The sequence below is a fragment of the Monodon monoceros genome, unplaced genomic scaffold (assembly GCF_005190385.1).
Source record: "Monodon monoceros isolate NGI ecotype Baffin Bay Population unplaced genomic scaffold, NGI_Narwhal_1 Super_Scaffold_22, whole genome shotgun sequence".
Lineage (NCBI taxonomy): Eukaryota > Metazoa > Chordata > Mammalia > Artiodactyla > Monodontidae > Monodon > Monodon monoceros.
In genome coordinates this window covers 123,842,341-123,857,598 of record NW_021703779.1, presented here as the reverse complement: position 1 = coordinate 123,857,598, position 15,258 = coordinate 123,842,341, and the positions used below count along the sequence as shown (strand labels likewise).

The window sequence follows — 15,258 nt, the reverse complement described above, 5'->3', positions numbered from 1 at the left end:
CAAGCTGATCTCCCTGAGCTATGTGGCTGCTTCCCACTAGCTGTCTATTTTACGTTTGGTAGACACAGAGCACTTTAAAAGGGGAAGAGCCCAAGGCACTTAGGGGATTCAACTTGATTATCTTGCTGTCAGTCGCTACAAACCCAAACATTAGTTTGTGCCATCTCCAGCTCAAGGTGGCTTAGATTCTCTTTGGCAGAACACAGAGGATGTTCCATTTCACATGTTCAATGCATAGCCTTGACATTATGCAGGGCCTGGGAGGAGGATAAATTCAGACTGTGTCACAGACCCATAATTTTCCCAAGCATTCTTTTCCACACAGGAACCCCAATTCTACCAAGCTTTCCATCTGGAGTGGAGATCTTTGGAAGAAGCAAGGTGATGGGTCCTGTGCACTCTCCTCTGAGCTTCGTGGGATGGAGGAATCATTGGAGGAGCCCAGAGAAGACTTGGGCTGACGCTTCACAAAGTGGTAATCAGAAGACTTGGTCTCTAGCATTGTCACACTTTCTCTTCTCTCTACCCCTCCTACTGTCCAGATACCCGATCTGCTGTCTCATTCAGCAAGGAAAGCCCCCACACTGGCTCTAAATCCGTGATGTGAAGGGAGGGAAGAAACCTGCCCTGTGAAGATCTCAGAAAATTTAGAGTCAAGTTTCTTTTTGTTATAAATGACAGAAACCTTCTTTCCTAGTTGAAGCATACAAGAGAACTTATTGGAAGAATACTGAGGTAGCTCCCAGAATCAGTGGAAGAACTGCAGGAACCAAAGCAGCTCAGGAAACTTCAAGGATTGAAATTGGAGATTTGATAGCACCAGTGAATGTGTGCTTACGTGTTACTGTGGGCTCTCTCTCTCTCTCTCTCTCTCTCTCTCTCTCTCTCTCTCTCTCTCACACACACACACACACACACACACACACACACACACACACACTCATCTCTGCTCATTTCTTCCTGGCCCCAAACTCTCTTGTTGCAAATGAGCTTTCTTTTTCTGGTGGAGAACATGGTTTCTGGCATCCCTGGATTTACAGAATTCCATCTTGGAGACCCCAGAGGAAAGAGAAAGCATCTTTGTTCTCTTGTCAGTATTTGAACATCCCTAAGGAAAGAATCTGAACATAATCCTAGGGTTTTATTTGGCCACAACTTGGCATAATGTGACATGCGGCTGATGGACATGTGACCGTGATCAGAGCTGCACTGATACAAGCAGACTGTCTAAATCAAAAGACGTGATGGATTCAAAGTCTTCTCTGTTTTTCTTTTTAAGAGAATGGTGATTGAGTTTATGAGCCCTCTGAAGATCTGGAAACCATGAATTATGAGGTCATTTTGAAGAAGCTGGGGATGATTTATGCCAAGGAGAGAAGGCTCAGGTAGGGTTTAAGGTGGTGTGGGATGTGAAAACTCTGTATGATGGAGAGGGACGAGATTTCCTGCCTGCTGTGGAAGATGGAAGTAACAGCAATGCAGGGGCAGGGGTTAGAGAATATCATGAGTGGAAAGTTCATTGGTCTTAGAATCAGGAGACTTAGACTTTAGTCTTGGTTTTGCCTTTGTCTGAATCTCCTCCTTGTTAGGGTGGTTTGGCCATGGTGTGGATTGGCTGGGCCATGACTCAGATGAGATGTCTGGGATTGGCGGTTGGAGTCAGTGAAGCCAAAGGTGTGGGGGCCAGGGTGGGAAGCGAGTCTAAGTTCTTTACAGAGAGCTGGAGACAAAATCCAAACCCCAGTTTGAAGGTCCAGAGGCAAAAGTCACAGGGATATTAGAGCAGGAGCAGGTCACGAATAAGTGGGGATAGGTGGGTCTTGAGGAATTGGTGAAAACATGAGTAGTTGCTTGTTGATTGCCTCTAGCTGTTTGGGGAGCTTGGTGGGGTGCACCAGTATACAGGGCTAGGGCAAGTCATTATCTAGCCATGTGACCTTGGATGACTCTCCTCTGGGTCTCAGGTACCTTAGCTGGGAAGTAAGGGGTTGAAGTGGTGACCCCCAGGGTCCTTTTTAGCTCTGGTTTTATGAGTTACAGGAATGAAATCTTGAGTGTTTTATTAGAACAGAGTGTTTTACCAATTAGAGCCGTCAACTCATGGAGCTGGCAACCTTGGCCAGTAGAGAAAATTCCAGATCTATTGGCAGGATGAGGAGGCCTAGATTCTGTATTTTAATTTCTTTTAAGTAATATCTCTTCTTGAAAGGGTTAGAATGTGCCTCGCAGGTACAGCCTTCCAGTGGCATGAGCCCCCTTCACGTTTGGCTGGTTTCTCCCAGTCAGTGGAGCCATTGCAGTAATCGGATGTTCTCTATTTTGCCACAGTAGGAAGTAATATAAACACTCTTCAGATTTTCACTGGTGAGAGTATTTTTTGTTGTTGTTGTTCTTGTCTTCTCTTGGAAAATCTCCACGGCTGCACCATTTGGCTACTTGAAGCTTTTGCACGCATCGCAAACACCATCTGTTATAACCCGAGACACACACACTGCATGGAATTAGGAATAGAAGCCAGTGTTGCAGCTGGACATGGCAGAGGAAATTGATAGAACCACCACTTCCTCTGCAGGACTGACATGGTGAATGGGGCGTCTGTGGTTTGTCTGAGCTTTTGGCCGCTGCGGAGACATTGCCTATTTGATTACAAAACTTGCCTTGAAGAAAACGAGTAGCTGCTTCTCAGTGCAGGAGGAAGTCTAACCTGGGGGCTATTTCAAGAGGCCTGAGAATTCCTTGGTCAAGAAGACTAGGTCTAGATGCAGGAGGCATGGCTCTCTGTCTCCACCATCAAATTTCTCCAGAGGGGCCCCATGGGGCCACTGAGCTGACAGACTCGTCCTCTCCCCAGCTGGTCATAAGAGGCTCTTGGCCTCTCTATTGCAATCTCACCTTTTGTGCACATGATCATTGCAGCATCCCAAGAAGCAGGGAAGACTCTACTGTCTACTGCTATTCAGGAGAAAACAGGCTCAGGGATGAGGTGAGCCTGAATTCTAAATTGGGCAAGATGGTTCTTTGGGACATGAGTCCACCATCTTCTCAGTCTGCTGGCTTTCTGAATAAAGTCACTATTCCTTGCCCCAGCAACTCGTCTCTCAATTTATTGGTCTGTCGTGTGGCAAGCAGTAGGAGCTTGGGCTCGGTAACAGCATCTGTGTGGACTTCGTCTGCTTTACAGCATGCTCCTCAGGATGCTCCCCATAAGCCAACACTGAAAAGGCTGGTGGAGCAGAGCAAGAATAAAGGAAAGATGTGCAGGACAGCAGTAAAGAGCCTAAAATCTGGGCTCCAGTCAGCCCCTTATGATAGAGGGGAGGGAGTAAAGTCAAACATTTCCTCGTTCTGGTCAGCCTCGAGAGGATATATGTGTTAATTTCTTCCTTCCTGCAGTCATTCACAGGTGGGCCTGCTCAGGAAGTTTCCTGTGAACTAAAAAAAGGTATTTTATTTTATTTATTTATTTTGAACATCTTTATTGGAGCATAATTGCTTTACATTGTTGTGTTAGTTTCTGCTTTATAACAAAGTGAATCAGCTATACATATACATATATCCCCAAATCTCTTCCCTCTTGCATCTCCCTCCCACCCTCCCTATCCCACCCCTCTAGGTGGTCACAAAGCACTGAGCTGATCTCCCTGTGCTATGCGGCTGCTTCCCACTAGCTAGCTATTTTACGTTTGGTAGTGTATATATGTCCATGCCACTCTCTCACTTTGCCCCGGCTTACCCCTCCCCCTCCCCATGACCTCAAGTCCATTCTCTACATCTGCGTCTTTATTCCCGTCCTGACCCTAGGTTCTTCATAACCACTTTTTTTTTTTAGATTCCATATATATGTGTTAACATACGGTATTTATTTTTCTCTTTCTGACTTACTTCACTGTGTATGACAGTCTCTAAGTCCATCCACCTCACTACAAATAACTCAAATTCGTTTCTTTTTATGGCTGAGTAATATTCCATTGTATATATATGCCACATCTTCCTTACCCATTCATCTGTCAATGGACACTTAGGTTGCTTCCATATCTTGGCTATTGTAAATAGAGCTGCAATGAACACTGTCGTACATGACTTGTTTTGAATTATGGTTTTCTCAGGGTATATGCCCAGTTGTGGGATTGCTGGGTCGTATGGTAGTTCTACTTTTAGTTTTTTAAGGAACCTCCATACTGTTCTCCATAGTGGCTGTGTCAATTAACATTCCCACCAACAGTGCAAGAGGCTTCCCTCTTCTCCACACCCTCTCCAGCACTTATTGTTTGTAGATTTTTTGATGTTGGCCATTCTGACTGGTGTGAGGTGATACCTCACTGTAGTTTTGATTTGCACATCTCTAATTATTAGTGATGTTGAGCATTCTTTCATGTGTTTGTTGGCAGTCTGTATATCTTCCTTGGAGAAATGTCTATTTAGGTCTTCTGCCCATTTTTGGATTGGGTTGTTTGTTTTTGTGATATTGAGCTGCATGAGCTGCTTGTAAATGTTGGAGATTAATCCTTTGTCAGTTGCTTCATTTGCAAATATTTTCTCCCATTCTGAGGGTTGTCTTTTCGTCTTGCTTATGGTTTTCTTTGCTGTGCAAAAGCTTTGAAGTTTCATTAGGTCCCATTTGTTTATTTTTGTTTTTATTTCCATTCTTTTTGACACACCAGAAGGTGTGTCAAAAAGGATCTTGCTGTGATTTATGTCATAGAGTGTTTTGCCTATGTTTTCCTCTAAGCATTTGATAGTGTCTGGCCTTACATTTAGGTCTCTAATCCATTTTGAGTTTACTTTTGTGTATGGTGTTAGGCAGTGTTCTAATTTCATTCTTTTACATGTAGCTGTCCAGTTTTCCCAGCACCACTTATTGAGGATGCAGTCTTTTCTCCATTGTATATTCTTGCCTCCTTTATCAAAAATAAGGTGACCATATGTGTGTGGGTTTATCTCTGGGCTTTCTATCCTGTTCCATTGATCTATATTTCTGTTTTTGTGCCAGTACCATACTGTCTTGATTACTGTAGCTCTGTAGTATAGTCAGAAGTCAGGGAGCCTGATTCCTCCAGCTCTGGTTTTCTTTCTCAAGATTGCTTTGGCTATTCAGGGTCTTTTGTATCTCCATACAAATTTTAAGATTTTTTTGTTCTAGTTCTGTGAAAAATGCCATTGGTAGTTTGATAGGGATTGCATGGAATCTGTAGATTGCTTTGGGGAGTAGAGTCATTTTCACCGTGTTGATTCTTCCAATCCAAGAACATGGTATATCTCTCCATCTGTTTGTATCATCTTTAATTTCTTTCATCAACGTCTTATAATTTTCTGCATACAGGTCTTTTGTCTCCTTAGGTAGGTTTATTCCTAGGTATTTTATTCTTTTTGTTGCAATGGTAAGTGGGAGTGTTTCCTTAATTTCTCTTTCAGATTTTTCATCATTAGTGTATAGGAATGCAAGAGATTTCTGTGCATTAATTTTGTATCCTGCTACTTTACCAAATTCATTGATTAGCTCTAGTAGTTTTCTGGTAGAGTCTTTAGGATTCTCTATGTATGGTATCATGTCATCTGCAAACAGTGACAGCTTTACTTCTTCTTTTCCGATTTGGACTCCTTTTATTTCTTTTTCTTCTCTGATTGCTGTGGCTAAAACTTCCAAAACTATGTTGAATAATAGTGGTGAGAGTGGACAATCTTGTCTTGTTCCTGATCTTGGACGAAATGCTTTCAGTTTTTCACCACTGAGAATGATGTTGGCTGTGGGTTTGTCATATATGGCCTTTACTATGTTGAGGTAAGTTCCCTCTATGCCTACTTTCTGGAGGGTTTTTATCATAAATGAGTGCTGAATTTTGTCAAAAGTTTCCGTTGCTCGCTCCCTGAGGGGGGTGGTGAGCTGGGTCTTTATATGGGGTGAGGCCAGGAGTGAGTCCAGGGGTCGGGCTGGAGGGATGGCTTTGGTGGTCTGTCTACTCCTTTGGTGGTGTTGATTGCAGGGGTCATGTGTAGCACCCTGCTTTTGCTGCTGATGCCCTGTTTTTGCTCCTGGCTCTTCAGAAGTGGCAGTTGGGTTTTTTTGGTCTTTTTGTATCTTGTTGTCCGTAATTTGCCCCACATGTGCATGCACACAGGTTTTAGTCCCTTATAGTTTTCTTTGTATTTTGTCGCTGGGGGAGACGTTTGTCCAGGTGCAAGCACTGCAGCAAAGGGCCCCAGGTCCCAGGTCCCAGCCTGTATCGATATCAGCTAACATGTACTATGGAGTTACTGCCAGCACAGTCCTAAGTGTTTTATGGTATTACCCCGTTAGGACTCAAAACAACCATGTGATGGGTGTTATGCTATTGTCTTCCCTAATTTATAGAAGAGGAGACTGAAGTTCAGAGTGAATCATTTGTGCAAGACCATAGACCAGTAAATAGTAGAGGTGCAATTTGATCCCTGCTCCATCTGACCCCAAAGTCCATGCTCTTAACTACATGTGGTGCACTTTTCACCTCTATCACATCCACATCATGGACTATTATGTGGTTCTCAAAATGATGGTTATAACATGTAGAGATGCTTATAATTGTATGTGAAGAAAGCAAGATATGAAATTGTAGATATGACCGATTATAACCATGTAGAACAAGCAGCAATTATTTATAAACAAAAAAGCAGAAGGAAATATAGCAATGTTAACACTGGTCATTGGGGGATGGAAACACTCAATTTTCCTTTTACGCTTCTCTGTATTTTCCACATTTTCTGTCATGAGCGTTTACGAATTATAATATAAATGAATGTGTCTGCTATTGAACTTGTCATTGAACAGGGGAACATCAAGGGAAACCCCCTTCATCATATCCCACCAAAGTGGCCTCCATTCCATTCGCCTTTGGCCCACAGGCTGGAAACCTTGTTTATTTATAGTAAGTATAGACAAGGAAGAGAAGTGAAGGAAGCACTTCAAATGTTTGCCTTCAAGTCGTTGTAGGAGGAAGTGATCACTTTTTCACGCAGGACTCTTGGAAGCAAAGAGTTTAGTGACAAAAGAATAGTTTAGTGACAAAATTATGCTTTTGCATAATCGGATGGGAAAAATAATGTTGTTGCCTCCACCTCTTTTCTGCAATTAGCCTGTGAAGAGTTGAGGGCTTAGGTTAAGATGTACCATCATTTAGATTTGGCAAATGAAATCACGTGACTCTAGACTTCATTTGAAAAGAAGTTTCCTTTGATTAGGGGCAGAAAGCCCTCAGTCCTTCATCTGCAATGATTTACAGAACTAAAATGAAAGTCAGGTGGGCAGCATTTTTGGTTCTTTTGATGGTTCTTGTTTAAACACCCAATACCCATTTCAGAGCTTTTAACACTCAATTTGTAGGTCGAAATGGTCTCTCGTCTGCTACGAATCCTAAATTAGTAGGCGTGTATCTGACCAAGATTTGAGGGACCACATTTACTTTGAGTAAATATTCACCTTTCATATTCGATTTCTTATTAAATGGTGTTTCAGAAACTGTGCTATACAATATCCCTATTTATAAGCGTTGTAGTTTAGTTTTTAAAATTTCAATGTTGGGGCTTCCCTGGTGGCGCAGTGGTTAAGAATCCACCTGCCAATGCAGAGCAGAGGACATGGGTTCGAGCCCTGGTCCGGAAAGATCCCACATGCCGCAGAGCAACTAAGCCCATGCGCCACAGCTACTGAGCCTGCAAGCCACAACTACTGAAGCCTGCGTGCCTAGAGCTCGTGCTCCACAACAAGGGAAGCCACCGCAATGAGAAGTCTGCACACCGCAATGAAGAGTAGCCCCCGCTCGCCGCAACTAGAGAAAGCCCGGGTGCAGCAACAAAGACCTAATGCAGCCAAAAATAAATAAATAAATTTATTTAAAAAAAAAATTCCAAAGTTGGAACGTGTGTGTGTGTGTGTATGTGCATGTGTGTGTGCGTGTGTGTGTGCGTGTGTGTGTGTGCGTGTGTGTGTGTGTGTGTGTGTGTGTGTGTGTTAGTTAAGAGGACTCTTTATGTCTAGGAAGGAACATCTTTCTACCGTCTCAGTTAAGAATTGTTTCCCCTTGCCTAATGTTATTTTCAGACAGATTGACAAGAGTTGCTTTAAAGGTATGAACAGTCCTGGTCCTGAAAAAAGTGGGGCAATTTCTTGTCTAGAGCAAAAGGAAGGCAAGTTTGGGGATACTGAGTCATCTAAGACCAGGCTATCAAGACAAGACTGGCTGGAGTGCCTGGATTTTGGTATTTGAAACGTTCTTGTTTGAAATACTGACTCACCATGCAGAAGCTGTCTCTGTGAAATGGATCTTCCGGATGACGGCAGAAACAGCTTTTTCCTAATTATGAGATGCTGCCAGGCTGTCCGTGGGATGACAGAGTGGGCCTGCATCAGTTGGGACATTGGTGTCGGGGAGGGAGGGGGTGTCTTTGGGTCACTTGGATAATGAGCAATTTGCTCTTGGCTAATGGAGTGTCTCTAAGGCCAGGGCTGGCTTTAGACGCTTCTGATCAAGCCCACTGCCATTTGCAGGGCAACTGCATTGCATCCTTGCTGGGCCTCTGCGTGGAGGATGCATCCCCAATTTCACCTGGCTCAGGCAAGGGTGGGGCTTTTCTTGTGTTTCCACAGCACTGAGCTTGCTTTAGTCATGTCATGACCAGTCTGGAAGATCCCTATGAGACCACCTGCTGACCCTCAGTGGAGACATGGAAGACAGAAACGGGCCGGATTTGCCCAAGAAAGAACACGTTGGGTCCATGGCAGAGCGGAGACTGAGCCTCCCAGGCTTATATCCATTCTAGATGGCTGTGCTACACCTAATCTGAGGAATGTGTAAGTGTGCATTTTGGGACTGGGCAGGCAGCTCCTGGGGCCTTGGCCATGCCAGCGCTGGTGGTCAGTGTCGGATTTCCTTCCAGGGGTCTTCCCACATTCTGACTGGCGAGGAGGGTGGTGAGTGGATGGGCTTCAAGGGCATGCTCCGCTCCTTTCTCTCTCAGCCTTTGGTCCCAGCAGGTCCTGTGTCACTCGGCATATCCTCAAGAATTTCACATCCACTCCCAGCAGGACGAAGTGAAGGGCTCCCATGCAAGTGCTGCGTTTCTCTCTCTTGCTGCTTGATTCCAACCTCCATTTATATCTTTGAGAACAGAGGTGGAAGGGACCTCAAGAATTGCTTTAAGCTCATGAAAACTACCCCCCTCCGCTGGGCCCTCCTCCCTCAGCAGCAAATTTTACCCGAGTTCTTCTTTTTACATTTTTATTATTTATTTATGTATTTTTGGCTACACTTTCCAATAAATCCAGAATTCTCTGGTAATAGGTAAAGGTAATTGTAGTAAATCACACATTTAATCTGTGATTTAAATTTCTCTTTTCAGGTTCTGTCTTTCTTCTTTGTGAGGTTTTTAGTTTTGGGGAGGGGGGGTTGTTTCTTTGTTTTTTGGTTCATTCAAGCCTGATATTCTTAGCATTGATTTTTGTCAGTCGACATTTTGGATATGAAGGATTTCAAGTGGTTGTTTGGTTGAGAAGTGAACATGCAAAACAATTGGTGATTAGCCTGTGAAGAGTTGAGAGCTTCGGTTAAGATGTACTGTCATTTAGCACTGCCTGTACCATCATTTAGTACATTTAGATGCTGCCTGAGTCGTGATTGATGTATTTTTCCCTTTCCTAATTTTAAACCCGCATTTTTAGATCGACAGTGTTAATATTCTTCTGTCTGCTGCCTTCCTTCCGTGTATGAATTGGCTGTGAGGCTGTGTGATGTGGCGTCTGGACTGGGGATTAGGGGACCCAGGTTTTCCTCTCTAATGCTTTCCTTATGTTTACAGACCACAAACCTTCAAGTGAAGGTTCTGTCATTAGCTGGCCTAGCTGTGAAGGCAGATGCACAGTTCCAAGGGGACTGATTCCACAGATTTCTGGAATGTTAGCGCTGGAAGGAGCCATAGCAGATCATTCAGGCAGCAAACCTTTCAAGGCATCTTGTACACACGGCCACGTACTGTTCCGGGGGCTGGGGACGCGGTGAGGAACCACCATCCTCCAGTCCAATCCCTTCTCTTGGCAGATAGGTCTCTCAGTTCCCCAAAGAGAGGAAAGGACTTGCTTGAGGTCACACAGCAAGTCCACCTCAGGGCTGGGCTGGAACGCAGGGCCCCTGGCACCCTAAACTCTGCTGACTATGCTTCAGCCGTGGTTAGATTCCCCCAAGTGACTTGAGCAAATGGCCCCATCTCCCCATCCTCCCATCCAAAAAATCCAGCTTCCATGCCAGGCAGATAGATGGCTCTGGGTACCAGTCACCTGGAGGGCCTGCAATAGGTCTGCCCATCTGTGTGTGTCTAAGTCCATAGATCTTCAAATGAGGCGGGTAATGTCTTCAAAGGAGAGAACAGGAAAGGACCCTGCCAGGACTAGCTCAGGGACAGTCAGCAAGACTCTCTTCCTGGGCTCCCATTGGCCACAGCCCAGCTTAGTGGGCACACCCCTTTGAGGCCCCTGGCCCGTTACTGTCCAGAGTCCCTAGGGCTTTATGCGTGGAAAACGCTCATTAAGTTTGGGCAGAATTGAGCTGATGGGCGGGAGGAGCCCTTCAGAGGAAGATGGTGCAATCATTGAATGAAAGGGGCTGCTTACTGAGCTTCTGGACCATGAACTTCCGCCCATGGGCAGGTGGCTTCTGTAAGCTGGTTCCAGAAAGCTGTCGCTCCCCACCCCACCTTTGTCGAGTTGTCTTGAGCAGGGATGTGCCCTGTCACATCAGACACTGAGCTGAAAGCTGTGGGGATTAGGAAGATGCCACGTTAGCACATCTTTCTCTTTTCAGAGCTGAGCGTGCCAGTCACTGTGATGGGTAGCAAGACAGTGTTCATTGTTAATTAATTGTTAGTTGTCAACTCCGAGACTTTGTGGAACTAAGAAGATGCAGGCAGGTTGTAGAATTCCTCCTTGAAAGATACCACAACAACATTGTTAAGGGCAAATGAAACACGCTTAGTTATCAAAGTCTGCCGAGAGCCTTTCATGCTTTACCTCTGCTGAGAATTCACACTGTCATGTCCTTACCATAGGGTTTGCTCCTTGCATAATGGCGGGCCGAGAAATGGAGGATCTTCATCGTCCTTACGTCTCTGAAACATTTGAAACGTTACTGTGTTTTTTAAAGAGAAAAGACCCACAAAGGGATAACTTGCGCCTATTCTCAACTTCTAGTCTGGAAGGGTGACCTTGAGAAGTTCAGGACAAGCTTTTTCAAGAAGAAGCTGCAGCATAAGGGGATCGAGCCTTCGCCTCGGCGCTGGGGGAAGGGAAGTTCTGCAACGAGCAAATTACCGCCTGGATTGTTTCTCTAGGGCTGGACCCTTTGAGATCTTGAGCTTCCAGCCAAGCTGGAAGATGGGGTCCTGGCTTCAGAAGGGCTTGATTGAGATCATTCCTGATCTCAGAGGAACAAGGTACCACCTTGATTGGCCACGATCCTTGGAAGTCCTGGAGGTATTGCCCTGGGGGATGCAACCAGCCCATAGATTCGGGCTGCAGAGAAAGGCCCTGTCAGGCCAGGTCCTCTGTTGTCTCTGCTGAGCAGAGCTTACTGCCTCTACTGTGCCGCCTTCTGTGTCTTTCCCCGTCTCTTGTTTATACCCGCTTGACATTCTCTTCATTCATCCCTTTGACCAGCCAGCAGGACCTACTTGGAGGCGTGGCTGCCGTAAAATGGGCCTGCGTGTTTCCCCGGAAGCAGGCTTCCCTCGCCTCCTTCCTCTTCCCCTCCTCTCCGTGTTATGTCAAATACTTGCTTGGTTTACAGCTCACCAAATGCCATCTCGTTTAATCATGTTTTTATTTAAGTAAGAGGGTTGTCAGGCTGAAGTGATTTTATTGTTAGGAGTCAGGAAAATGAGAAGAAAAATCCCTTTTGAGAGTGGAGTAACACAGCACATTTTAGTTCAGTCTTCTTGATTTTTTCTTTTCATCGCGTTGTAGATCTCCAATCGAATATCGTTCCCGACAATCCTAAACCAGGTGGGCCCCTTTGCCTGGGAGCTGGCGTCTGCTGAACTCCCCTCTAGTACCGCCTTTGGACTGTCGGTCTGACCTCGCTATTTTCCACCGACTCCATCTAGCTGCCAAGTATTCATAAATCAATAGCTGAGAAACTGATTCAACGCCCGTTATGGACTACCTTCCGTGTGTTCTGGGAGTACTGAAATCCTCGAGATGTGCTTCCCGTCCCCTGAGAATGTGTGACCTGTCTGTGGGGATGACAGACACAGGCCCTCTGTGGCAGAGGTGTGAAGCACCAGTGTGGGAACATGGGAGAGTGGCTGATTCTGCTCTGGCAGGAGCAGACTGCAAAGTACGGCTGTGCAGGTCGTGAACTGCACAAGGGTGCTGAATTTAAGTAGAAACCATCCATACTGTAGTCATCAAAAACATGTCTTGAGGAAAAGGCACATTTTAAAAATTTTCACTAAGGCGCTGTACAGGTCAGGTGGCCCTGGGCCGGCATCGGACTGGAAGTGATGCCGAAAGCTCAGTTTCTCTGTGACCCGGTGCCAAATCAAATCTCAGTGACAGAGTTTTGGGTGAAGTAGAAAAGGATAGCTTTATTGCTTTGCCAGGCAAAGGGGGCCACAGAGGGCTCCTGCCTCGAGAAACTATGTGTCCCAACCCGGGGGGGGGATTTGATGAAGAGTTTTATAGCAATGGCTCAAGGGTGGGGTCGCTGATAAGGATCTCGGTGTGCCCAGGGCCTGCACTCCCTTCATCTCTCCTCTGGTGGCCAGTCTCCTAATCTTGATGAGCTTCTCCGGTCCCTTTAATCTTGCCTCTTGGTTTCTTGGCTGCTCCTCCCTCGATGAGCAGCTGTTCAAGTCCGCCCTTTGGAACTCAGGGAAGGTCATGGAGGCTGGAGTCTTGCCTACAAGAAACGGGGGACAGGGAGCCCCACAGGGCCTCGCTCAGTTTCAGAAAGGCGGTGGAGGGGAGGTGGCATCGCCATCAGGGCTGTACAAGGGTCATAGGGGTCGGCTGGCCAGGCGCAGGGCATTATATAGGCAGGGGGAGCATGCGCTGAGACAGAGGGAGGAAACCACAGTGATGTGTGCCTGGGGAACGAGGAGTGGCCGGGTGCGCTGCTGCAGGGCACACTTGGTAGGTGTGGTGGGCGGCGCTCTGCATGTGTATTTGGAGTTAGATCATGAAGGGTCTGGAATGTTATGCTGAGACTTTGGACTTTATCCCAGAGGTATTGTGAAGCCATCAAAGGTTTTGCAGTCATTTCTTTTTAAAGAATTATGTTTATAACTTATACCTAACTGGCCCTCCCCAAAATGTTTTAAGGTGGAAGACAAATATGTGACCTTGTTACACAGCAAAAGTGACTCGGCTCTGGCCGCTGTTGCCAGGAGGGGCTGCAGGCCAAGTGTGGCCAGGTCTCCCAAGTTTTCATAAGAAGCTGGACACTTGCATATTCGCCTAAAAATCTCCTAAGTTCTAAGTGCTGGCAAGGAATTCGGATTTTTCAAAACACCGCACACCACACAAGGCATGTCCACAGACCAGAGTCAGCCAGTGGACCACTGGTTTGCCATTTCTGATAATGAGGGAAGGAATAGAAAGTTCTAAGAACTTGAGATGAGATGGCAATGAGAATTAAGTTGATTTCGGAGCTTCATTGCAGGTAAGACAAACATGGACACCTATTCTGTTGCTAGTGACAGGAAAAGAAGTGGAGGCCGTATACAGTGGGGCCATATATGGTCTCTGTGGTTACGGAAAAATGGACTGAAATTGAATAAAATAGCTGAAGAGTAGGACTCATGCTACTTTTTCATGGCAAGGTCTTCTTGTAAGAGTGTTTCCCTAATGACCCTTGGGTTGGTTGGGGCAGGACTGTCAATTGCAAGCAGAAGATTCCTGAGCAATGCATGTGGCCAAGGATCTATTCTATGGCTTCTGGAAAATACCAAAACAATGAAGCATGTAACTGAATAGCTGAAACTCCAAGGATACTTACCAAGAATAGGCACTGCATCAGAGCACAGGGGACCCAGGCAAGCGTCTTCTTGATCATTAAGTGAAGGTGTTAGATAAATAGGCAGTTCTGTGCCAGTGGGACTCAGACCCCATGAAACCCTAGGTGTCCTGCAAGTCAAAAGGATAAGCTGTATTTCCAATAGTCTCCTCAGAAAGAGCAGAGGCGTCATGATGTTTGAACCCAGCTCTGCCACTCCCTGGTCACGTGGCCATCCGGAAGCCACTTCTTCTCTGAGCCTTGGTTTCCTCATCTGTTGAGTGAATGGGGATAATACTTCTTTCACAGGAGTTTTCTGCAGCTTAAAGTAGGCAGTGCGTAGGAAAGCATCTAGCATTGTGCCCTCAGATCTGTAGAAACTCAATGAATACTGATTTTCTTCCATCCATTATTTCCCTGATTGAATGTCATCAAGGAGCCTGTCCTGCCTCTTCTTAAAGAGTGCCTGATGGGGCTGTTTGTAATCATTTCCTCCTTTCCCAGCAGTTTCCCTGCCCTTTATCACAGAACATTTCTGATTACGTGTGGATTCCTTTCAGACTTGAAAAACAACCTGACATGGGAGTTATTTTTTATGTTGCAGGTTTTCCTGTCCTGGCCAGAGTGATCTTAGAAAGACAACCTTCGTGATGAAGACATTGTGAATTAAAATCGTTTGCTCTCAAGGCAGGGCTCTCTCGTTCAAGTGTCTGCACGGTGTTTTTCCTTCCCAGAGATGAAGGATAAAAGAAGAATAAAATCATCAGGCATTTTTGTTTAACTATGTCATTGTAGTTTTATAGCAGTTGTTTTATCACCTGAATGTATTTAGATATGAGGATTCTGAGAAGGCTGTGAAATATATTCTAAAGCTTCGGGGGCAGGCACGTGCTCTGAGCTGGTTACTTGGTGTGTGCTCAGGAGAATTACCTGCCAGGCTGCAGATTCTGACAGGAGGCACTCTGCCTTTTATAGTCCTGTTCTCCGAAGGGGGAGGTGGAGGAGGAGAAGATTCTGGAAAGTGTCTTGCAGAGGCCCGACAGAGCTCTGTATTGCTTTCAAAAGGTGTTTCCCACTCCTTTTCTTGCTATTAAAACTACATGTGATCCAAGCAGGCCGCATAAAACGAGAGAAAGGGAAATGAAGTCTGTTAATCTCCCAAGACAGACATTTATTATCCGAAAGCCAAGTGACACCTTCGAATTGTGACCTCCCATTCGGAGGAGGAAAAGGCTCGTGCCTGATG

General features: G+C 45.6%; 1 long non-coding RNA gene across 1 annotated transcript; it reads left to right on the top strand.

The window, feature by feature from the left end:
• Window positions 1–1,290: 1,290 nt before the first annotated feature.
• Window positions 1,291–14,774, top strand: LOC114905682. Its single transcript, XR_003796317.1, has 3 exons — window positions 1,291–1,385; window positions 8,618–8,821; window positions 14,617–14,774. It is a non-coding gene; the product is annotated as an uncharacterized LOC114905682 (long non-coding RNA).
• The last annotated feature ends 484 nt before the right edge of the window (window positions 14,775–15,258 follow it).